Source organism: Dasypus novemcinctus, chromosome 8, assembly GCF_030445035.2.
Source record: "Dasypus novemcinctus isolate mDasNov1 chromosome 8, mDasNov1.1.hap2, whole genome shotgun sequence".
NCBI classification, from domain to species: Eukaryota; Metazoa; Chordata; class Mammalia; order Cingulata; family Dasypodidae; genus Dasypus; species Dasypus novemcinctus.
In genome coordinates, this window is record NC_080680.1 from 123166092 (window position 1) to 123191601 (window position 25510).

General features: G+C 41.0%; 1 pseudogene; it reads left to right on the forward strand.

The window, feature by feature from the left end:
• Positions 1–24183, forward strand: LOC101414643 (heterogeneous nuclear ribonucleoprotein A1-like; annotated as a pseudogene).
• The last annotated feature ends 1327 nt before the right edge of the window (positions 24184–25510 follow it).

Below are 25510 nucleotides of genomic sequence, written 5' to 3' on the forward strand. Positions count from 1 at the left end.
ATGCCGCCACGTGCTTTGTCACGTGATTCGCCATGTGATGGAGACGCGGAGGGGCCCCAAAATGGCCGCCACCGGAAGTCAGCCGACCTCGAGGAAGCCCGCCAGCCGGAAGTCATTCGCCCGGAGGAGGCCGGCCAGCCGGAAGTCAGCCGACCCCGGGGAAGCCGGCCTTCCGGCCCCGGAACCCAAGCCAAAACGTGCTGTGGTGAAGCCCACCCGCTGGAGGTGTTTGTTTTAGCAGCTGGGAAACTGCTGAGGAGTGGTCCAGAGCTTCTTATCGAATATTCTCGGAAGAACCACACGCCGAGGAAGGGTAAGAAGTGCTGGCCCAGCCCGCTTCTCCGGTGTGGCGGATAAAGAACCTGAGACGGGCGGGGAGAGGGTCGGGGACAAGCTGGTGGCTCAGGAGGAGTTAGCCGAGTGCCCTGGTCACTGCTCAGCCCCTGGCCACAGACGTCCCGGGAGGAAAGGGGCTGTTCCTGAGCTCCGGGAGGGGGAGGGGGAGGGGGGTGGGCCCTCAGAGCAGCTCCCACCCAGGACGCGTGTGGGAGTAGCCCCAGCCGCAGCGCTCACCTGCTTCCCCCGCTGCCAAGTGCAGGAGGACAGGTGTGGGAGGAAGAGCCTGGAGCTGTGCCCTTGGCCGCTGTCCACAACCAACACATGTAAGATCTGTGGTCAGATTAGAAAACAGACAGACCTACAACTTGTAGTGGCTGGAATGTATTTGCCAAGGGGAATGCTTCCCGAGGAGGCTCAGCTTCAGTGAAGAACCCGACCTCAGAAGACGAGGGTTCAAGCGCCAGGCCCTGGATGAAAGCTACTATTTCTTGAGTGCCACCAGGTGCAGTAAACTACGACTCACTTTGACTTCCACATCTTGTCTCATTTCACCCTCGGGATAAACGTGCAAGGTAGACAGATAAGGAAACAAGTTCAGAGAGGTGAAGCGAGTCATCCTTGGCCACACAGCACACAAGTGGCAGAGTAAGGATCTAAGTCCAAGTCTCCAGACTGCGGATCCAGGGTTTCCCACCACGAGCTGCCGTGAGAGCAAAAGGCCGCTTAGCTCAGTGGTTAAATGTGAGTCCATTTGTCTACACTCAACTTCAGCCCCATTGCTTCCTGCTGTGTGGCTGTGGGCAAGCCACTGTATCTCTCTGGACTCAGTTTGCTCAGGGTAAGAAGTGGTGGTAATAAGAGTACCTACCTCCTGGGTGGGGATGTTGCGTGAGTTCACGGAAGAGGACTAAGCCCCGCCCCTGCCCAGAGCCACCCTGCCCAGGTGAGCAAATGCCATGAGCGGGGACCCGCTCCTTCTCGTGCATCTCCCCATATTCAGTCCCTGTCCTTACAGAGGGCCATGGCTAGTTTGGGGGACTTAGCTGTTTACCGCCTACAATCCCCTAACCGGGGTCGTTGCGTCCCTTTCGGGGCTCGCTATGCTGTACTGTAAAGTGGCATTTCAAACGTCAGTGGGGAGCAGCTGGCCAAAATCGATCCTGCTGTTGGGGCAACTGGACAACCTTTTCGGAAAAAAAGCCAAATACCTACCTCACGCTTTATAACATTTGTACCAAAAAAATTCCAAATGATCTGAAGATAACAAGTTTAAAACAAACAACAACCCCCACCCCCCCAAAAAAAAACCCAGAAAAGTGTTGGGAGTAAAAACCCAGAAAAAACTTATAAATTCACTAAATAAAAATTTTAAAGTTCTCTTAAGTTCCAAAATAACACAAAGACAAAAGACAAAACACATATTGGAGAGATTTGCATATGACATTTCCTCAATATATGAACCAAGAGGGAAATAAAAAGAACAAGCGGATATAAAAATGGTCAAAGGATTTGAATAGAGACTTCCTCAAAAAAGGCATACAAAAGTCCATTAACATATGAAAGTATGCGCAACCTCTCTATTTAAAAAGCATGCAAATTAAAATTAACTGCAATGTTTTTTCACCTATCAGATTGGCAAAGATTATAAAAGGTTATTAATTTATGTTGGCAAGGATATGAATAAGCAGGCATTCTCATACGCTGTCGGTGGGAATACAAGCTGGCATAACCTTTTGGGAAAGCAATTTGGCAACATTTATTAGAAATGTTAAGATTCACATCCTTTTGATTCTGCAGTTCCTCTTCTAGCAATTTAACCCACAGAAATAGATTCACAATGCTCAAAAGACATGCATATAAAGGAGATTATTGCAGCATTGCCTATAAAAGCAAGATATTGGAAACAACCCAGATGTCCATAAATAGGAGATTATAAAATAAAAGTAGTATACATCCATACACTGAAATACAGTGACATTAACAAAAGTGGGCTAATTTCTAGGTGTTAAGTAAAATAAAATGGCTGCCTGCACTGGGTGTTGCAGGGAGAAGCCCTTTCCTGAGGAAGGATATTCAGAAGACAAAATCATTGACATACGGGACTTTCTGAGAAAATGGAACAATGATGTATTAGTCAGCCAAAGGGGTGCTGATGCAAAATACCAAAAATTGGTTGATTTTTATAAGGGGTATTTATTTGGAGTAGGAGCTTACAGATACCAGGCCATAAGCATAAAGTTACTTCCCTCACCAAAGTCTATTTTCATGTATTGGAGGAAGATGGCTGCCGATGTCTGCGAGGTTCAGGCTTCCCGGGTTCCTCCCTTCCAGGGTCTTGCTTCTCTCTGGATTCAAGGTTCCTTCCTTTCCAGGACTTCCTTCTTCCTGAGCTCAGGGTTCCTCTCTTCCTGGGGCTTGCTTCTCTTTCCTCTGTGAGCTGACTTCCTGGGGCTCCAACTTAAGGCTTCAGCATCAAACTCAAACATTAAAACTCCAACATCAGAAACCCTTGCATCAAAAGCTCCAACTCTGTCCTTTGCCATGCCTTTTATCTGTGAGTCCCCACCTACCAAGGGTGGGGACTCAATGCCCTAATGACGTGGCGTTACAGTTTCAAGACTGAGAAAAATATCCAAATCAAGGCTCCTCTGTCACGGGGCAGATCATATGGCAGCATCTGTTGGTCTCTCCCTTCTCTTCTAAGTTTCATTAATTTCAGCCTCTTGCTTCTGTGGCTTTCTCTCTGTCTGAATTTCATTGTCTCACAAAGAACTCCAGTAAGAGGATTAAGATCTGACATGACTGGATCACATCTTAACCTAAGATACAACTCACCAAAAGTTCCTATTTACAATTGGACCACACACACAGGAAATAGATTAAGTTTTCTGAGGTCCATACAGCGTCAAACCACAACAGGCTCCGGGGCTAGAACAGCACTGGATACGTGCTTAAAAACTATAGAACTTGTGTATTTTTACAAATTGACATTTACTAAGGATGAGTTAGAATTACGGTGGCCACAATGGGGTAGTTTTAGGTTTAGATTAAGTAGTTTTTCTCAGAGAATATTTGGAAAATAAGGGATCCTACATCTCACAGAAGAAATGGGATATGTATTTTGATTAATATTCAGAAGCATCAGAAAGAATTAGTGATTCCAAAATAGCCTCAATAAAAACTCTTTACAAAAAGCTAATTAAAAAAGTAAGAAATGAGAAGCCACGACAACGAACAAGAACTGTAGAAAAACTCCCTTGACTCTAGCTGTGCCTCCAGGCCCTCCTCTGTATCCTCCTTTGCGTCATTACTCTGAATCCACTTGCCCTCTTTCTCACTCTTTTATTCAGAAAATGAAGCTCAGATGGAGACCTCGCAGATGCCATTGAGGTGAGACCATCCACAGGGCCTAGCGTTCCCACCACCACTTTCACCCCATGGCCAAAGACAGAACTCAGAGGATGAGTCACTCATAAAAGATGATGGTGCCTATCATCCAAGGATACCTGAACCATATCAACTTGTACATGTGTTCACTGGAGCTCCATACGCCAAATCCTGGAAGGCAAAGGCTGATTGGACTGACCTGGAAGAGAACCTACACGATCCCTATTTCCACAGTGAATCCAAGGGTCAAATAGGCCTGAGAACAAAATTCTCACAAAAATATAAGAGTGAGGGACCTCCAGGAAGATGGTGTTGAAGTAGATAGGCAGAGCTCAACTCTCTCACAAAAAAATATCAGAGGAAGGACAAAAAGCCACCTGAGGGAGGTGCTGCAGGGATCAGCAGGCCAGGAGAGTGCTGTGCACATCCAGGAAGGAGGGGGACAGAAACAAAGAGTCCAAGGAGAACCAGAGGTCACCCGACCTGTGGCTGGGAAAGGCACCTACACCCCACCTTCAAGGCAAATAGCCTCGGTAAAACTCCTGGCTCCCTGCAGCCAACCGAGCAGGAAAAAACCTTCCCTGGGAGGAGGAGGGCTGGTGGAGGGCAGAAAGAATGGTTGCTTTTCTGTGAGTTTGTCCACCTGAGTCCCCTTTGAATCTCAAAAAAGACCCCAGCCAACACTGAAGTGGCCCCAGAAAGAGGGGAGGGGGGGATCTGGTCAGGCAGGCTGTCACACACAACTGCCCTGGGAGAGAGAGAACTACATCAGTGAGGTGGTATGTGGAGACCAGCACCTAACAGGAGAGATGGAAGGAAGAGAGAAGGAAGCCAGGAGAGATAGTGGCAAACTGTTAGGAGCCCAGCTCAGGTGAGGGAACAGGGCAGGGAGAGCCAGATAAGCTTTAGAGGCCCGCCTAACCTGTGGAGTGGGTGGAGCTCAGTGTAGGAATGCCTGCCTCACATATAAGAGTTCCCTGATTCAGTTCCTGGTACCTTCTAAGAGAAGGGATCCAGGGAGTGATCCACTGGGTTATCAGGCACCCACCTGGCACCTCACAACAGAGAATGTAATAGACTGAGATTTTTTTTGGTTTTTGATCTGTTATTTTTTATGTTTTATTGATTTTTTAAAATTATTTTATTTGCTAAAACTAGGTACCTCACTTGTGGAGGGCAGGCTGCAGGGTGATGGATTAATGAGCACCGGCAGCCTGAGATCGTCCCTGCAGGTCTAAGAGTGAAACCTGTTTTGCCTGGGTTGTTTTTTGTTGCTGTTGTTTTGTTTTTGTTTTGTTTTGTTTTTGTCTTTTCCCTTTCTTTGTTTCCTTTTTCTTTTATTTAGTTTTTCTACTTTGTTTACTTTCCTTCCTTTTTTCTGTCTTCTGTTTTCCATTGCTTTTCTTTCATTCCACCTCTTGTTCAGCTTTCATTTTTTCTTTCTCTCTCTCTCTTTTTTCTTTTCTTCTCATCTTTCCAGCCTTTCAATTTATTCTATTTTTCAATATTTTTTCATTTCATTTTTTAATTCCACCTTTTTATGCTTATTCCTTTGTATTTTTTATGATTTTTTAAACTATTTTCTTAACTCTTGCATGGTTCTTCTTCTACCTTTTATTTTTGTTTTTACTATTATTCTTTTTCTCTTCTCTCTTTGGTCCTAATATTTTTTTCAAGGGAACACAGACAACTACAGGGATATAGATTTTTGACCAAGTGTCAAAAAGGAACATTACAATAGATAGATAGATAGATAGATAGATAGATAGATAGATAGATAGATAGATAGATAGATAAAACCCTAGAGTAGAAAGAGAAGCTAACCAACTGAATAAGCCCATCAAGATAAACAGATGCCTAGACACCAACAAATAATTACAAGCCATACTAAGAAACAGGAAGACATGGCCCACTCTAATGAACAAATGAAAAAACAGGAGGAGATGCAGAACATGGAACAACTAAACAAGGGGGTCTGAATAAATATCATGAATCAACTTAATGAAGTAAAGGAAGAGTAAAGGACATTAAGAAGACACTGGGGAACATACTGAGGAAACTGTAAGCATACATAAAAAGATAACAGATACGATGGTGATGAATGGCACAAGGCAAGAAATCAAAAATATGCTGTAAGCACGTAAGAGCAGATTTAAACAGGCAGAAGAAAGAATCAGTGACGTTGAAGACAGTGCATCTGAAATCAGACAGATAGTAAAACAGATAGATAAAAAGATAGAAAAAATCCAGCAGGAACTCAGGGAATTGAATGACAACATGAAATGTGCAAACATATGCATTATAGGCATCCCAAAGGGAGAAGAAAAGGGAAAAGGGGCAGAAGGAGTGTTGTAGGTAATTATGGCTGAAAACTTCCCAATGCTTTTGAGGGACATAAGCATACATAACCAGGAAGTGCATTGTACCCCAAACAGTATAAATTCTAACAGGCCTATCCCAAGACATATACTTGTTAAATTGTCCAATGCTCAAGACAGAGAGAACACTGAAAGCAGCAAGAGAAAAGAGATCCATCACATACAAGGGGAGCTTGATAAGATTAAGTGCTGATTTCTCATCTGAGACTATGGAGGCAAAAAGGCAGTAGTATGACATAATTAAGGCACTAAAAGAAAAACACTGTCAGCCAAGAATTCTGTATCTAGCAAATCTGGCATTCAAAAATGAGGGAAAGTTCAAAATATTCACAGATAAACAGAAATTAAGAGAGCTTGTCCTCAAGAAACTTATCCTTCAAGAAATACTAAAGGGAGTGCTGCAAATTGAAAGGAAAAGAGGGTTGGAGGAGAGTGTAGGGGTGAAGACTATCAGTAAGAATAACTAAAAAGATAAAAGAGAAATAAAAACAATATGTGACATGTATAAACCTGAGGAAAAACTGACTGATGTAAGTAATGCCTTGACAATAATAACATTGAGTGTTAATGAATTAAACTTTCCAATCAAGAGACACAGATTGATAGATTGGTTAAGGAAATATGACACATCTATATGCTGTCTACAAGAAACTCACCTTACACCCAGTGACACAAGGAGGTTGCAAGTGAATTGTTGGAAAACGATTTTATGTGCAAACAACCAAAAAAGGGCAGGATTAGTTGTACTAATATTGGGCAAAATAGTCTTTAAGTGCAAAACTATTGTAAGAGACAAAGAAGGACACTGTATATTAACAAAAGGGTAATTATCAAGAAGAAAGAAACAATCATAAACATTTATGTATCTACCTAGGGCACCTCAAGATACATGAGGCAAACATTGGAAAAGCTAGGTGGAGAAATAGATGCCTTTACAATTACAGTGGGGACTTTAATACACCATTATCACCGTGAGACAGAACATCTTGGCAGAGAATCAATAAAGAAACAGACACTGTGAATAATATAGAGAGGATCTATATTAGCTAAATGACACACTCTTAGACAATCAGTGGGTCAAGGAGGAAATGGCAAAAGAAATCAGTAACTACCTTGAATGAAAATGAGAACACAGTCAAAACCTATGGGATGCAGTGGAAGAAGTGCTGAGAGGGAAATTTATAGACATAAATGCCTATATTTTTTAAAAAGTGCTAAAAATCAGATATAACTGCACACCTGGAGGAATTAGAAAAAGAACAATTAACTAATTCCAAAGAAAGGAGAAAGAAGGAAATAACAAAGATTAGAGCAGAGCTAAATAAAATTGAAAATAAGAAAACACTAGAAAAAACAAAACCAAAAACTTGTTCATTAAGATTAATAAAATTAACAAACCCTTAGCTAGACTAACAAAGAAAAAAAAAAAGCAGATGCAAATACATGAAATAAGAAATGAGCAAGGTATATTACCACTGATCCCACACATATAAAGAGTATATTGTAAGAGGAAACTTGGAAGAATTGTATGCCAACAAGATGGACACTTAGATGAAATGGACACGTTTCTAGAAACACAGAAGCAGCCTACATTGACAAAAGGAAAAATTGATGAACTCAACAGATCAATCACAAGTCATCAAAAACCTCCCAACAAAGAAGAACCCAGGACCAGATGACTTCACAGGTGAAGTTGAAGAAATCACACTATGTGACTTTGAAACATACTGCAAAACGACTGTAGTCAAAAGTGCCTGGTATTGTTACAAGGCTAGATATATTAACCAATGAAACTGAACTGAGAGTTCTGATATAGGTCCTCACATATATGGTCAATGATATTTGATAAGGCCACCAACCCCACTCAACTGGGAGAGAATGGCCTTGTCAACAATGGTGCTTGGAGAACTGAATATCCATATCCAAAAGAATGAGAGGATCACCATCTCATGCTCTATACAAAACTTAACTCAAGATGGATCAAAGATCTAAATATAAGAGCCAAGACCACAAAGCTCCTAGAAGATAATGTAGGGAAGCATCTACAAGGTCTTGTAGTAGGAAATGGTTTTATATATTTTACACCCAAAGCATGAGCAATGAAAGAAAAAATAGGGAAATGGACCTCCTCAAAATTAAAACTTTTGTGCGTCAAAGGAGTTTGTCAAAAAGTGAAAAGGCAGCCTACTCAATAGAAGAAAATATTTTGCAACTATCTATCCAATAAGGGCCTAATATCCAACATATATAAGGAAATGCTATGTCTTGAAAATAAAATAACCCATTTTAAAAATGAGCAAGAGATTTAAATAGATGCTTCTCCAAAGAAGAAATACAAATGGCTAAAAAGCACATGAAAAGATACTCGACATCACTAGCTATTAGGGAAATGCAAATCAAAACTACAGTGAGATATCATCTTACACCTATTAGACTGGTGGCTATTAAAAAAACAAAGGACTACAAGTATTGGAGAAGATATGGAGGAAAGAACGCTTATCCACTGCTGGTGGGAATGTAGAATGGGAATGGTGCAGCCATTGTGGAGGAAAGTTTGGCAGTTCCTTAGGAAGCTAACTATAGCACTGCCTTATGATTCACCAATCCCACTGCTGGGTATATACCCAGAAGAATTGAAAGCAAGGACACAAACATATATGCACACCAATATTCATAGCAGCATTATTCACTATTGCCAGAAGTTGGAAGCAATCCAAATGTCCATCAACAGATGAATGGAATATTAATCAGCTTTAAGAAGGAATGCAGTATTAACACATGGGATAATGTGGATGAAACTTGAAAACCTTATGTTGAGTGAACTAAGCCAGTCAGTGAAAGACAAATACGTGACCTCACTGATATGACTTAAGCAAATTGAGTAGACTCACAGAACTAGAGTCTGGAAGATAGGTTAGTAAGAGACAGAAAGGGAGTAGAGGGTAGTGAGCTGATGCCCATATGGGCAGTGGATGGACATGAGAGTGGTGCAATGATATGATTGGCTTTGGCAGTGCTGGTCCATGAGGGGGAGTAGCGTGGGGGGTTTGGATTGCACTATCCATGGAACTGGGGGCGGGGGCAGGGGCGGGGAGGTTTGAAGGAAGGAGTAGGTGAACTCTGGAGATTTGCAGGTCTGTGGTTAAGTCTATAAATACAATGGTGGGAATGTTCTTTTGGCAGATACACAGGGGAGAGTTACTGGTGTAGGGCATTGGGTGTGGGGGATATGCAGGATAGGGCGCACCTGGGGCATGTCTCTATGGAATACATAAGTGTTTATCTTGTCAGTGTGCTAGCTCAGTGGGTGGAGAAAATATTAAACACCCATCCTGGGGAGTCCTGCTATGTGCTCAGTTAGAGCCGCCAATATTATTGCAAGTAGCTATGAATCTTATTCTTCAAAAACTGAAACAGTGCTTACCATAGGTTCTGAGTGGAGTGGGAGGGAAAGAATAGCATAGATAGAACATAGGGCATTAGAATTTTCTGCATGATTTTGCAAAACAGATACAGGCCATTTTAAATTTTGTCAAAACCTATATAAGTGTACAGTGCAAAATGGAAACCATAATGGAAACCATTAACCATGGTTAGTAGCAATGCCTCAATATTTGTACATCAATTGTAACAAATATACCATCCACATGTAAAATGTTATTATTAGGGGAGTAGAAAAGGGGGAAGACATTGGATATATGGAAATCCTGTATATTTTCTAAGCAACTTTTCTGTAACCTAAAGCTTCTTTGAAGATAAAATGAAAAAAATAAGACACTGGGGGAACATACAGAAGAAATTTTCACTGTACATACAAGATAACAGATCTAACAGTGATGAAGAACAAATTATTTAAAATTTTTATTTTATTTCAAATTTTTTTATTTTTTTGTATTTTATTATTTTAAATTATTTATTTTCCTATTTTATTTGGGTTTTCTTGGCTTCATTTTTGGAAAGGCTTTGGATCACGGAAGGGTGACAACTTGACAACTGTGGCAGGGAGGATCACTGGTATACGGTGTCAGTGATGAGGGTATGTGTAGGGAGGGGGTGCACCTGGGACTTGCCTCTAAGGCATATGAATATGTTCAGGTGTTCATGGGGCACTATCTCAGTGAATGGAGACCCACACAATAACCGAAAGAATATTGAATTCCCATCCTGGGGAGTCCTGATACATTATTTAATAGAATGGCAAAAATCCCCCGAGTACATGGGCAGTGCCTAGTGAAGGAAGACAGACAATTATGCCAGGCCCTTAATATTAATGATTGTACTTATGAACCTTTTCTTGTGAAATTGAAACTTAGCCTAGTATTATATACAGCTCAAGACTTAACCTTTTGAAAGCCTCCTTGTTCCTCAATTGTGGCCACTCTCCAAGCCAAACTCAGCATAAAAACACATTACCTCCCCCTAGAATGGGACATGACTCCTGGGGAAAAGCCTTCCTGGCTCCAAGGGATTATTACCAAGCACCAACTAGCAATGTATCTGGAAAAAGACATTGACCAAGAGGGGGCATATGAAATACAAATGAGTTTTTATGGCTAAGCGATTTCAAAGTGAGTCAGGAGGTCGTTTCAGAGGTTACACTTATGCATGTCTCAGCAGGATCTCATTGACTGCCATAGTAAACAGTACCTGAAACAGCTACTGAGGACTCTAGAGACATCTAGACACTATGAACAGGATAGACAAGCTCAGGAATTCAGCACCTTGTCAGTGGGTGGAATCTGGAATTTATGCTCCCCAGTTTAACAGAGTTAGACTCATTTATAGGTTTCCTACACATGACTTTTCTGTCTCTTTTATTTGAACCTATAATTAGCACTATACTTATTAAATATATGTCCCAGAGACTTAAATCTTTGGTCTGTTCATGTGCTGGTTGAGCCCTGAATCTTGGCAGAGTTGCAACACCTACTCTCCAGTTCATTGGACTCACCAGGGACAACTAATAAGGAAATGATGATGGACAACGCCCACCCAAAGGAATAGAGGGTATCTGCAACTCCAAGGAAGATAGTTCCATCCATCTTCCCCATGGGATCTAAGCCCCCTCTCAGTCAGAAACAGAGTGGTCATCACCATCCCAAAACCCTCAAGACTGGGGAATGAACAATGGATTAAAGTAGACTTATTGTTATTCTACTATGGACTTATTATTATTCTAGCAATGGAATAACTTTTTTCATTGATATAAAGGCAGTGGCCACCAGAAGTTCTGAGGGGAAGAAAAGAAAGAATAGGCCTAACATGGGGCATTCTGGGGACATTGGACTTGCCTTGCATGACATTGCAATGATGGATACAAGCCAGTATAAATTTTGTCATAACCTATAAAATTGGGTGGGGCAGAGTGTAAACGATAATGTAAACTTTAGTCCACAGTTAATAGTAATGCTTCAAATGGTCAACCACCACACTAGGGAACCGAGAGTACCTTCAACAGCAAGCAGGAAAATCACATCCATTAACCAAGTGGGATCTAAGCCCCCTCTTGATTTAGAGGTGGAGTGGACATTACCATCACAGGGTCCACAGGATGGAGGAATAAACTATGGATTAAAGTGGACTTGCTGGTATTCTACTATAAAACTATTGTGCCTCTAACAATGGAAGAAATTGTATCATTGATGTGGAGACAGGGGCCACGGTAGTTGTTGAGGGCAGGGAGAGGGAGGAAGAGATGTGATGTGGGCATTTTCAGGATTTGGAGTTGTCTGAAATGACATTGCAGGGGCAGATGCTGGACATTATATATCCTGCCATAACTCACTGAATGTACTGGGGGAGAGTGTAAACTACAACGTAAACTATAATCCATGCGGTGCTGCAGTGCTCCAAGATGTAGTCACCAAATACAAAGAATGTGCCACACTGATGAAAGAGGTTGGTGATGTGGGAGGAGTGGGAAGGTTGGGGTGTGGGGTATATGGGAACCTCTTATATTTTTAATGTAACATTTTTTGTGATCTCTATATCTTTTTTAAAAAAGACAATTAAAAATTTCTAATAAAATAAAAAATAGTAATGCTCCAATATGCATTCATCAATTGTAACAAAATGCACCACACTAATAAAAGATGTTGTTAATGTGGGCAAGTCTGGGAGTGGGAGAGGATGGGGCATATGGGAATCCCCTTTACATTTTTATGTAACTTTTATGTAATCTAAAGCTTCTTTAAAAATTAAAATAATTTTTAAAAAATATGAGAGTGGGCTAGAACAGAAAGCCAGCTCTTTTATATAACTAGCGAGTTTTGCACTTCTCTGTTTTCTGGGTTTCTCTGTTTTTATGTCTGACTCATGGCCAAAAAATTTTGAGGTTAAGCTACTTGTGCTCTATTTGTGTCTGTCTGTCTGTTTGATGCATGGTATTTTCCTACTTCTGGATATTACCAAATTAGCTTACAAAACTCCTTAAAAGAGCTCTATTCAAATTGACTCAAAGATAAGTACATACTTTTTGAAACATTCATGCACCATACAATATCTAAAGTGTACAATCAATGGCATTTGGTGTAATCTCAGAGATATGCATTCATCCATCCAATCAATATTACACCACTTTCATTACTCAGAAGAAGAGGAGGAAGAAGAAAAACCAAACAAGCAAAAAGAAAAAAAAAACCCATCGCTTGTGTAGTGAGCTCTCAATCTTTCAACCCTTCTGCCATATATAACTGATAATCTATTTCTATGTCTATAATTTATTTGTATTTATATTTTATATAGATGGAATCAAACAATATGTGGTAGTTGTTTTTGTCTGGTTTCTTTCATTCAGCGCATACTTCCTTTTTCATCACTGATAGAAGATTACTGATATATTACTAATACTACTGTGCAGTTTCCCTTGGTTGTATTTTTACCCAAAGATCACCCTGATATTAGCATCTTGTAACATGAACACACATTTGTTGTTTCAGAGGAAAACATTCTTATGTATACACTCTTAACCATACCCACTTTTCCCAAGAGGGTTCACTATGTGATACAGTCCCATATTTCAGTTTTCAGCTTCCTTCTCATATATACATGGCCTTAGACTTTCCCTTTCAACCACTGTTTTACCCATATATTAGTGAATATGCACTTATTTTAAAATTAATACTCCTAAATTCCCAGAAATTAAGGAAATCAAACTTCTAATATTTCCAATGAAAAAATAGTATTCCTAGAACTAAACCCAACTGTGTTTTAATAATTCAAGTTCACATAATTTAGGTAAGCCTTTGACAAAAGGAACTAGCTTAACATAGTTAATAAAATTTTAAAAAAGTATGTCAATGTTAAGTGCAACACAAGCATACGATTTTATTCTATTTAGATATGTTCTTCCTAAATTTATACTGCTTTACTGATCAAATAAACTACCATTATATCTACCAGGATATAATAAGATGATGAAAAATATAAATTCGTTGAGATGGCTAGGAGCATATACCCCAGAAAAGCATGTTCTTAACCTTAATCCATTCGTATGGGTGTGAACCATTGTAAGTAGGACCTTTCCATGAGGTGACTTCAATTAAGGTGTGGCCCAACTGAATCAGGGTGGCTCTTAATCCTACTGCTGGAGTCCTGTATTAGCAGAGTGAACTTCAGGCACCTATAGAGAAGGCCACAGGAAGAAGCCAGAGGCCGCCATGTGCATTGCCATGTGACAAGCCAAGGACCCAGGATCGCTGGCAGCCAGCCCCATAACGCCACAGTCTTCTGGGAGAAAGCATTGCTTTGATAACACCTTGATCTTAGACTTCTCCCAGCCTTAAAGCCAATAAATTCCTGTTGTTTAAGCCTACCCATTACATAGTATCTGTTTAGCAGCCAGGAAATGAAAATATTAGTGTTTAACCAAATTGTGTTATTATGACGACAATTTTTAAAAAACTAATTGAAGTGTATCACCCATTCATAAACATACATAAACAATAAATGTATAGTAATAGTTGTGAACTTACAAAACAAACATATATAACATCATACAGGGCTCTCATAACTCACCCTACCACCAATAATTTGCATTGTTGTTACTTTTTAACTATGATTGAAGAGCATTGTCAAATTATTACTACTAAACAAAGTATTTTCCCCCAACCCACCCTATTATTACTATCTTTATGTCATTTATATATGAACACACATAAACAATGAAGTGTATAGTAAAAGTTGTGAACTTAAAACGCAAACATGCATAACATTAAGGAGTCCCATACATCAACCCTCCACCAACACCCTGCATTGTCGTAAGACGTTTGTTACAAATTATGAAAGAATATTGTCAGAATCTTACTACTAATCATAGTCCTAATCTTATATGTGGTGTGTTTTCCCCCCATCCCACCCTATTATTTATTTTTTAAATGTATTTTTTATGACAGAAGTTGTAAACTTATAAAAAAGAATCATGCACATGTGCAGAATTCCCAAACAGCACCCCTCTATCAACACACCACACTGTAGTGGAACATTTGTTACAGGTGAGATAATATCATCTGATTGTTACAACGTCCATAGTGTACATTTGACTCACACTTTCCAAACTGCCCCATTATCATCACAGTACATCTTTGGCATAGATGCAAGAATATTACATTATTACTGTTAACCACAGCCCACAGGTCACTCCAGTTGTATTTTTCCCATGCTTCTCCACATCCCAACACCCTGCAGTAGTGATGTACATTTACTCTAGCTCACAAAGGACACTTGATCTGTACCATCAACCACAATTCTCATCCACCTCTTGGTTTACTGTGCTATTCAGTTCCTAGATTATTCTCTAGCATTCTATCAATTGTCATTTACATACCTAGACTACCATTTTCAGTCACATCACCATTTATAAACTAGCTGTTATGCTCTATTTGTTACCATCCCCTCTATACACTTCCACACTTTAACAATAAAGCTAATTAAAACTTCAGTAGTCCATCTACTGATATATTAAATATCAGTAGTCCATCTCAGTCCTTCTCTTATCTCCTTTAAGAATCTACTACCTACCACCAGGTCTTGAAGATATTTTCTTACAATTTCTTCTAGAAGTTTTATGGTTCTTACTTTTATTTTTAGGTTTTTGATCCATTTTGAGTTAATTTTTAGATAAGGTGTGAGATAGGGGTCCTCTTTCATTCTCTTGGCTATGGATATCCAGTTCTTTCAGCACCATTTGTTGAATGGACCGTTCTGCCCGAGCTGTGTGGGTTGGACAGGCTAGTCAAAAATCACTTGATCGTACATATGAGGGTCTGTTTCTGAACCATCAGTTGGGTTCCATTGGTCTATGTGTCTGTCTTTATGCCAGTGCCATGCTGTTTCTTACCACTATAGCTAGGTAATATCATTTAGTCTGGAGATGAGGGTTCACTTTTCCTTTTTATGATGTTTCTGGCTATTCAGGAGCTCTTACCCTTTCAAATTTGATGAAAATGTTTTCAATTTTTTTTAATGCTGGTGGAATTTTTTATTGGGAATGCATTGAATCTTTATATCAATTTGAGTAAAATTGACATCTTAATGATATTTAGTTTTCCAATCCATGAGCATGGAATATTTTTCCAGTTATTTAGGACTTTTTTGATTTAACATTGAGTTGCACTTTTCTGAATACAAGTGATTTACATCGTTGGTTAAGTTTATTCCTATTTAAGTTTTAGCTGTCATATTTTATTTTCACCACTCTTTTGACACTTTTAGTTATTTTACTAATATAATATGCATTTCTAGACTCTCTTCCAGGCTGCTCTCCTGCTTTTCAGGCTCTAGCACAACCTTTAGTATTTCCTAAAAATCTGGTCTCTTACTTAGAAATTCTTTTAGTTTCTGTTTATCTGTGAATATTCTAATCTCGCCCTCATTTTTGAAAGACCTTGCTGAATATAAAATTTTTGGCTGGAAGTTTTTCTCTTGTAGTATCTTAAATATATCAGACCACTGTCAAATTGCATCCATCATTTCTGGTGAGAAATCAGCACTTGATCTTATAGGTGTCCCTTATATGTTGTGCATTGCTTTTATCTTGTTTTCCTCAGAATTCTCTCTTTGTCTTTGGCATTTAACATTCTGGTGAGTATGTATCTCGAAGTTGGTCTGTTCATATTTTTTCGGATGGGAGTACGTTGTGCTTCTTGGACATGGATAGCTTTGTCCTTCAATAGTGTTGGGAAATTTTCTACCATTGTTTCTTTTAATATTCTTCTCCTCCTTTTCCCTTCTCTTCTCCTTCTGGGACACCCATGACACATATATTTGCATGCTTTTGCTGTCATGTAGTTCCCTGAGACCTTGTTCAATCTTTTCCATTCTTTTCTTCATCTGTTCTTTTGTATGTTCACTTTCAGAGGCCATTTCTTCAAGCTCACCAATACGTTCTTCTGCCTCCTCAAATCTCTTCAAATTTTATGATTCCAATGTTTCTAAAATTTCATTAATTGCACCTTTCATTACCATAAGATCTGCTATTTTTCTATGTATGCTTTCAAATTCTTCTTTGTGTTCATCCAGTGTCTTCTTAATATCCTTAACCTCTTCAGCCATCTCACTGAATTTATTAAGGAGATTTGTTTGAACATCTATGATTAGTTGTCTCCACTCCTTTATGTCATCTGGAGGTTTATCTTGTCCTTTTAACTGGGCCATGTCTTCCTATTTCTTGGTGTGCATTGTAATTTTTTTTGGTGTCTTGGCATCTGGATTACTAGAGTATTTATTCTGGATGCAGCTTTTCTCTTTAGTTAGGGCTTCCTGCCCTTTCTCCCTTGCTGGTTGTGCAGTAGGAGCCAAGTATGTAGTTGGTGCTATAATTTGTGGGGGCTCAAGCTGCCCTCATTGTTCCAGGGACCAATGAAGTTTCTCCCAACTTTCTCCTTTCCCAGGGGTAGGGACAGAGTCACAGCTGTGTGGAATAATCCAAGTCATGCAGGCCTAGACTATGGTTGCCCAGAGAAACTAATGAAGCTTCACGCCCCTTTCTCCCCTACCTGGGGTGGGGATGGAGCTACAGGTGTGGGCAGCAATCTATGCAGTATGGGTCCAAGATGATCACAGTTGCCCTGGTGGACTTGTGATGATTCAGTCTGTGCCGGCCAGAGTTACCTGCAGTTACCTGGATAGGCTGGTGCAGGACCTGCCAGCCTCCTCCCTGCCAGAGGTGGGACTGAAACCTAGGCTAGGGCTGCAGGCCGATCTGGGTGAAGAAACTGGTTCCTACTGTCATTGTGATTTTCAGTCAGCCCAGCTGCCCCTCAGGCTGGGGGTGGAGTCAAAATGGTGGCCACCAGCCTCTTTGCAACCTGAACAGATTCATACCCCAGCTGTTCCAAGGGTTATTCTTTAGCCAGCCGAGTTTACCAATCAGTAGCCGAAATCAGTAGCCAACCGTCTCCTCCTTCCTTGTTTTTGGGAAATGGAGCCTCCAATTCCAGCCACAGAATAGCTCCTAGGGTGTCTTGTGCTGCCAAAGTAGGACAATCACCGCCCTCCATGGCTTGGCCGGTAATTTCCCAGAGAGGCGGGTTCAAGGCCCTGCAGCTTCCTCCCTTCTGAAGGTGGCACTGGGGCCTGGGCTAGAGCTGCAGTCTGACATAGATGGAAAGAAGCCAGTCCCCACCAGCACTGGGATCTTCAATCTGCCCTGCTTCCCCTTGTGCCAGGCACCAAGTGAAGATGGCGGCTCCCAGCCTCATTCTGACCTGGACAGGCTCAAACTTTAGCTGTTCTCAGGATTATGCTTTGGCCCGCTGAATTTACTCATCAGCAGCTGAAGTTGGTGCGCAACCATATCTTCTTCCCCCCTTTTTGGGGAAGTGGAGCTTTCAACTCCAGCCCCAGAATAGCTCCCGAGGAGGCTTGTGCCTCCAGTGGAGGTTGGGCACTGGCCTCCAGGGTGTGGAGATTCTCCTTATGAGTCTTCTCTGCAGATGGGCAGTCTCCTCCATCCACTTCAAGGATGCAGCAGGATGCTCTTCTGGCCTCCCAGAGCCCCCAAAGGTGCTTCAGCTAGCTCCAGAGAGCCATGGGTGTTTACTAACTGCCCTGCAGCAGGAGCTGACTCAAGGAGCATCTTACTCTGCTGCCATCTTGCTGGTTCTCCCTGATGACAATTTTCATGTCAAGAATAATTGTGTTTTGTAGGCTTGAGGTAGTTTCCAAGATCTTTTTGGTAATTTAACATGTAAGATATGAAGGATGTGTTTTTGTTAAGAAAAAAGAAGGTAGTCTTGTCTTAAACTAAAATGACTGGTTGTTACAGAATGAGAGATGGGATATATAGGACAAAATCCATGTGGATACAGAAAGTTGTGGAAGTTTCGCAAAAAGGAATTTTATTTGCTGTGGTTGAAGTTGGCTGAGATTTGATAAGTTTATAATATTTTTGAGAATTTTCTTATCAGGCAGTACTTTAATGCAAAACTGGAGTTTGATTTTCTATCTGTTAAAATTACAAAATTTTCTGGGATTACTGACCTGCTCTTAGAAAGATGTTGTAAAAGATTTTCCTTAACCGTCTGAGTAATCTGCCTAGAAGGCAAAATTCTGCAAATCTCTAGCTATCAGGGAAATGCAAATCAAAACTACAATGAGATACCATCTTACTCCCATAAGATTGGCAGCTATGAAAAAAACAGAAGAATACAAATGCTGGAGAGGATGTGAAGAAATGGGAACACTCATCCACTGCTGGTGGGAATGCAGAAGGATCCAACCATTCTGGAGGACAATTTGGCGGTTTCTCAAAAAACTAACCATAGATTTGCCATATGACCCAGCAGTACCTCTGCTGGGTATATACCCAGAAGAACTGAAAACAAGGACACAAACCGATATATGTACACCAATGTTTTTAGCAGCACTGTTCGCTGTCACCAAAAGTTGGAATCAACCCAAATGCCCATCAACAGATGAGTGGATCAATAAAATGTGGTATATACATACAATGGAATACTACTCGGCTTTAAGAACAAATATACTACAAACACACGTGATAACATGGATGAATCTTGAGAACCTAATGTTGAGTGAAGCAACCCAGGCATTGAAGGACAAATACTACGTGACCTCAGTGATATGAAATAAGCAAGCTGCCTCAGAGAGCTAGAGACTGGAAGATAGGCTTACAGGAAATCGGGGGGTGGAAGAAGGATGTGAGCTGACATCTGCAGGGGTGGAATCTATGATGAGCTGGCGGTAAGTATGAGCATAAAGAAGAGATAAAGTGGGGGCAAGGGGTTGCCTTTGGGTGGGGCTTTGCGGGTTTGAGGGGGCCTGGGGATGGGCGGAGGGGTAATATTGCCCAAAAAATTGGGGGGAGGGAGGGGCAACATACGAACATAGGAGAGTGTCAGGTGTTGGTTGAGAGTAAAATGCTGAGAAAACCGTATCAGAATATAATAAGGAGGGTTACCTGTTTAGGATGCTCGGCAGGGATGGTCTGATGCGGGACGGACTCCTGGGGAATGTCTGAATGCTCATTTTGCCAGGGTGGGTTGTACCATTGGGTAGAGCCTCAAGTAGTGAGAGTGGGGGTGGACCCACATCCTGGGGAAGACTAATGCCATCAAATAGAGGGAACTGTATCTCTCGAGAGAAAGGGTGGCTCCCAGGGCATTAGGGCAGTTGAGCAAGTCAGTCCCTGAACACTGTTGCAAGTATCTCTGGATGTGGCTCCTCGGGAAATGGAGATTGGCTGTCGCTGTGGGCCCCAAGGGGAGGGGAAAATGGATGTTGAATGGATGGAACCAAGGTAAATGTGGGGGCAAGAGAGGAGTTTCACGAGAGTACACAAGGATGAATATAGAACATGTAATATTACACCAAAAACATATAGGGGATGACAGACTAATAATGTAAACCATAATGTAAAACAGGATAACTAAAAAATTTAGAAAACTGTATATCCTAAAGTATGGACCACAATGTAAGCACAGATGTCACCTTGTTTGAAAACTATTGTCTCAGAGTCTGTACATCAGTTTCAGTAAATATGATATGAATAAGTTAAAAGATTATCATTGTGGAAGGGAAAAGGTTTTATGGTGGATGTGTGGGAGTACTGTATATTGTATATATGAATTACTGTGATCTAGGGCTCCTGTGAAGAGAAGCTCAATAATTAGGAAAAAAGAAAAGAAAAAGATAGGATGTAGAATTTTTCCAAATCAATATATATTCTATAGCTAACCTTTAAACTCATCACTATATTCCATTTTACTAGTAAGGGAACCTGACATTATATTGGGCTTCACTTTTCAGGAAGTTTTGGATCACAGAGTGGTTCAACAATGGCGGTGGAGGAATACTGGTATGAGATGTTATGGACAGGCGATATATGGTTGACAGGGAGTTATACAGGGCATATGTCCAAGGGGCATGGAAATGTTTGGATATACTTACAGTGGAAACAATTAAAAACAACAGCTGGGGGGGGTACTGGGTTCCTGGCTGGGGGGGTTCTGTCGTGGTCCCTAGGGGAGCAGCAGCAGTCCCCCAGGTGCAATGGTAAGGATCAGGAAGGAATGAGGGTCCAACAGTGAGCCCCTGATACTAATGACTATGCTTATGAGCCTATATGCCTGAAATAAGAACAAGGCCTAGAGCAGCACTGTGCCTGGGAGTTCCCTCCTGACAACCTCCGTGTTACTCAAATGTGGCCAGTCTCGAAGCCAAACTCAGCATGTAAATGCAATTCCTTACCCCCAACGTGGGACATGACACCCAGGGATGAGCCTCCCTGGCACCGAGGGATCACTACCAAGTACCAGCTGATGATGCAACTAGAAAATGACCTTGAATTAAAGGTTCAACGCGGACCAGCAGAATATCCCTGTCTACATATAATAACAGGAGTTAAAAATGCTGTTTGACCTAAATCAAGGGGGAAATGGAAAGGACAAATGAGTTTATATGGCTATGAGTCTCTAAAAAAGAGTCTGGAGGTTGTCAGAAGGATTGCCCTTATGCACACCTGAGCAGAGTCTCAGAGACAGATAAAGTATATACAACCCCAGGTATTGGTCCTTTTGAGGGCTAAAGAGACCCACAGGTTCTATGGTCGTGGCAGATGGGGTTCACTGCCATGTCAGTGGCCCTTCTTTGGAGTTGGTGTTTCTGCGTGATGGAGCTGGACTCAGATGGGATCTCTTTTCACAAGCCTTTCATGCTACTTTACTGGAATTGTAGTTGATGCTGGGGCATAAGATATATCTAGGGGATTTGAATCTCTGGACTGACAATATGATAGCCAGGCCCTGACCTCAACAGACTTCAGCTCCTACACTCTGATTTATTGGACTTACTCCACTCAGCTAACATGGAGTTGAAGAATGTCAACCACCACACCATGGAGCCTAGAGTGCTTACAACTGAAAGCAGGAGGATGGCATCCAATATCCATGTGGAATTTAAACCCCCTCTTGACATAGATGTGGAATGGACACAACCAAGCCAAGATCCACAGGAAGGAGGAATACAGTAAGGATCAGAGTGGACTTAATGATATTCTATTCATGAACTATTGTGGTTAATAATCGAGAAAATGTGGCATTGATCTGGAAAAAGTGGCCATGGTGGCTGCTGGGTGCGGGGAAGGGGAGGAAGAGAAGAGATGTGGAGGCATTCTTGGGACTTGGAGTTGTCCTGGGTGGTGCCCCAGGGACAATTGCTGGATGTTGTATGTCCTCCCATGGCCCACTGGATGGAACGTGGGAAAGTGTGGGCTATGGTGTGGAACACGGGACATAGGGTGCAGCGATGCCCGGAGATGTACTCACCAGATGCAATGGATGTGACATGATGTTGGGGGAGAGTGTTATTGGCGGGGGGGGGGGGAGTGGGGGGGGTGGGGGCAGTGGGGGCTAATGGGGACCTCATATTTTTTTAATGTAATATCTTTTAAAAAAATGAATAAATTGAGTAGAATTTGAAGAAGAAAAAAAAAGAAAGATGTTGTAAAAGATTTTCCTTAACCGTCTGAGTAATCTGCCTAGAAGGCAAAATTCTGTATCTTATCGGAATAATCTTCTGTGCTTTATATTTACCTTATCATCATTTATTGTTTTAGAGAACAAGTCTTTTCACTATCAAAAGAACTAAATTTTGTTTTGTTTACAATCATGTTACCTGCTCTATTTACTTTTAGTATATTTTATCATCACTCTGATTAATATATGGAACCAAGTATTTTTCTACAGTGACCCACTTTCCTATTTAATAAAATGTTCAAACGACATATTTTGATACTTCACCTTCCCAAAATCAAACCCTAAATGATGTTTTCTTGATCTCAAACTCTCTCTGGGACTTTCCAGATTGACTCTGGAAAATCCCCAAGGATTTGCTCTTTCACCTTGTAAGAAAAGAGGCATTAGAAATAGAAATAGGTTTATTTGATATGTTATGAATTGCATGTGAAGTGCTGTGCCGTCAAATTAGAAGGATTTTCTAACATTCTGTTGGTTAAATTTATAAGGGTAAAATAGAAACCAGCCTTATTTTATGATTAAAAATAGTATTTTTAAATAGATAAATGGAATATCCTCAAAATTAAAAACATGTTTGTGCTTCAAAGGAGTTTGTCAAGAAAGTGAAAAGATACCCTATATAATGAGGGAAAATATTTGACACATAACCAATAAGGGTCTAATATCCAGCATGTATACAGAAATCCTACAACTCATTAATACAAGACAAGAACCCAATTTAAAAATGGTCAAAAAGTCTTGACAGATGCTTTTCCAAAGAGGAAATACAAGTGGCTAAAAAGCACATGAAAAGATGCTCAACATCACTAGCCATTAGGGAATTAAGAAACAAAATACAATGAGAAACCATTTCACATTCACTAGAAAGGCTGCTATTAAAAAAAAAATCTGCAAGTGTTAGAGAGGATGTGGAGAAATAGGAACATTCATTCACTGCTGATGGAAATGTAGAATGGTGCAGCCACTGTGGAGGACAGTTTGGCAGTTCCTCAGGAAGCTAAGTATAGAAGTGCCATATCATTCGGCAAGTCAACTACTTGGTATATACCCAGAAGACTTTAAGGCAGGGACATAAACATATGTACACTAATGTTCATGGCGGCATTATTCACAGTTGCTAAAAGATGAAAGCAACCCACGTGTCCATCAGAAGATGAATGGGGTGGATGCCACTGAGGAAGCATCGTCAAAGTCTTTCCTCATGCTGCCATCAAGTCTAGGCTGGAGTCTCCTCAAAAGCTCTTCACCGGAGGACTGAGCTTTGAAACAACCGATGAGAGTCTGAGGAGACATTCCGAGCAACGGGGAACACTCACGGACTTTGTGGCAATGAGAGATCCAAACACCAAGTGCTCCAGAGGCTTTGGGTTTGTCACATATGCCACTGTGGATGAAGCAGATGCAGCAATGAATGCAAGGCCACACAAGCTGGATGGAAGGGTTGTGAAACCAAAGGGGGCAGTGTCAAGACTCTCAAAGACCCGGTGCCCACTTAACTGTGAAAAAGAGCATCTCCTAAGAGGTTATTTTGAGCAGTATGGGAAAACTGAATTAATTGAATCATGGCTGACAGAGGATGTGGCAATAAGAGAGGCTTCACTTTTGTAAACTTTGATGACCTGTGGGTAAGACTCATTCAGAAATACCATACTATGAATGGCCACAACTGTGAAGAAAGGAAAGCCCTGCCTCAGCAAGAGATGGCCAGTGCTGCATCTAGCCAAAGAGGTTGAAGTGGTCCAGGGAACTTTGGTGGCAGTCTGGAAGGTGGCTTTGGTGGGAATGACAACTTTGGTTGTGGAGTAAACTTCAGTGGCCAAGGTGGTGGTGGATATGATGGCAGTGGGGCTGGCTATAATGGCTTTGGTGATGATGGAAGCAATTCTGGAGGTTGTGGAGGCTACAATGAATTTGGCATTTACACAACTCAGTCTTCAAATGTTGGGCCCGTGAAGGGAGGAAACTTTGGAGGCAGAAGCTCTGCCCCTTATGGAGGTGGAGGCCAATACTTTGCCAAACCACGAAACCAAGGTGGCTGTGGCAGTTCCAGCAGCAGCAATAGCTATGGCAGTGGCAGATGGTTTTAATTACTGCAAGGAAACAAAGCTTAGCAGGAGAGGGATGCCAGAGAAGTGACAGGGAAGCTACCGGTTACAATGGATTTATGAACTCAGCCAAGCACAGTGGTGGCAGGGCCTCGCTGCTACAGAGATGTGTTTAAGACAATACTCGTGTGTATGGGCAAAAAACCATGAGGGCTGTATTTGTGACTAATTGTAGAAGAGGTCATTTTAGTTTCTGTCTGTGCAAAGTGTAAAGCATTCCAATAAAGGGTTTTAATGTAGTTTTTTTCCACACGCATGCTATTGATTACTAAATGTATTAATAATAGTCTGATCATGATGCTGAATAAATGTGCCTTTTAAAAAATGTGCTGTGTAAACTTAGTCTACTCTAACGCCATCTTGATAAACTGTCCCAACAGTATAAAGTTAGAATTCCTTCAGGGTGATGCCAGGTTCCCTTCAAAATTCATTTGCAATCTTAGAAGACTGCTTGTGGGCAGAGAAGCCATTTGTTGTCTTCAGAAACCTTGGTGTCGTTGAACTGACAGTTACTGTATTGTGACCTGGAGTTCATCAATAAAAAGGGTCACCCAAGCAAAATTACAGAATTTCATTTGGTTATGAAATGATTATTGGCACATCCTATCCAATATATCTAAATTGGATAATTGTACCAGATGAAGTTATAGATGGAAAATGAAGCTTTTGTATCATCTGTGATCACATGTAATCAAAAAACAATCTGATATCCTCAAAAAAAAGATGAATGGATAAACAAAATGTGTACATACAAACGATGGAATATTATTCAGCTGTAAGAAAGAATGAAGTACTGTACTGATCATGAGACAAAGATGAACCTAGAGGACCTAATGTTTTGTGGAATAAGCTAGACACAAAAGGACAAATATTGCATGATCTCACTGACATGAACTACGTAGTGAGTATATTCATGGAGATAATGCCTGGAAGATGGGTTACCAGGAGATGGAATGGGAGTAGAGAATGGTGAGCCGATGCTTAATCTGTGCAGAATTTATAATTAGGTTGATTGTAATGGTTTGGAAATGGGTGGGGGGACGGTGGCACAGTGATGGGAATGTAATTGACAGCACTAAAGTGAACACGGTCGAAAGGGGAAGTTTTGGGTCATACATGTTGCTAGAAGGAAAGCTAGGGGATAAAACAGTGGTCTGCATAACACATTGAACTCTGGGGTGGCTGAGGATTGTCGTTAATAAAACAAATGTAAGAAATTTCTTTCAGGAGCTATAGCCAAGGTACATCACTAGGACAGGATGTTGATAGAGGGGTGGTATATGGAGGAAAATGCACCTAAAGCATACTT